The sequence below is a fragment of the Penaeus monodon genome, chromosome 15 (assembly GCF_015228065.2).
Source record: "Penaeus monodon isolate SGIC_2016 chromosome 15, NSTDA_Pmon_1, whole genome shotgun sequence".
NCBI classification, from domain to species: domain Eukaryota; kingdom Metazoa; phylum Arthropoda; class Malacostraca; order Decapoda; family Penaeidae; genus Penaeus; species Penaeus monodon.
Window position 1 is genome coordinate 24,135,941 of NC_051400.1, and position 558 is coordinate 24,136,498.

General features: G+C 36.4%; 1 protein-coding gene across 1 annotated transcript in view; it reads left to right on the top strand.

Annotated features, from left to right (window-relative positions):
• Positions 1–558, top strand: part of LOC119581828 — a gene marked incomplete in the record, with an annotated part of 163,301 nt that overhangs the window by 26,723 nt on the left and 136,020 nt on the right.

Consider the following 558-nt stretch of genomic DNA (forward strand, 5'->3'; position numbering starts at 1 on the left):
TACTCGAGGGCCGAAATGCTCGCTCTTGCAACGTGACTTTTAGATCCACGTGTATTGGCCGCTCAGATGGGCACTTGAATGAACACTTTTTATGGGATAGACGCCTGTTTTTTATAACTGCGGCAATCGAATTGAAACTTCTATAAACATGTTACTAGATTGGTATATCACTTAAATTAACCTTTTTTGATAAGATGTTTGAATGGAATTTTGAATTGAATATTTTTTTCCGGAAATGCCACGTGATCGGAAACTAATTACGAGAATGCCTGAATAATAATTTTCTCGTGAAAGCTCATAATACATAGTAAATCTCGATACTAGATTTTTGAATGAGATTTAGTTAGACAAAACGCGTAGGAGGAATCAAGAGGAAACAGGGAAATGGCAAGTTATTTATAATAACAGAAAACACTAACGGCATTATTAACTTTGATATGAAATGGGGAGAATAGAACAGGGGTGGCTGTAACCGAGAGGTGTGTTGCAAGCATATGTTGTGCACCAGTGTCAAAACGATTAAACCTTGAAGAGGAACAGTAATAATATTGATTGTAC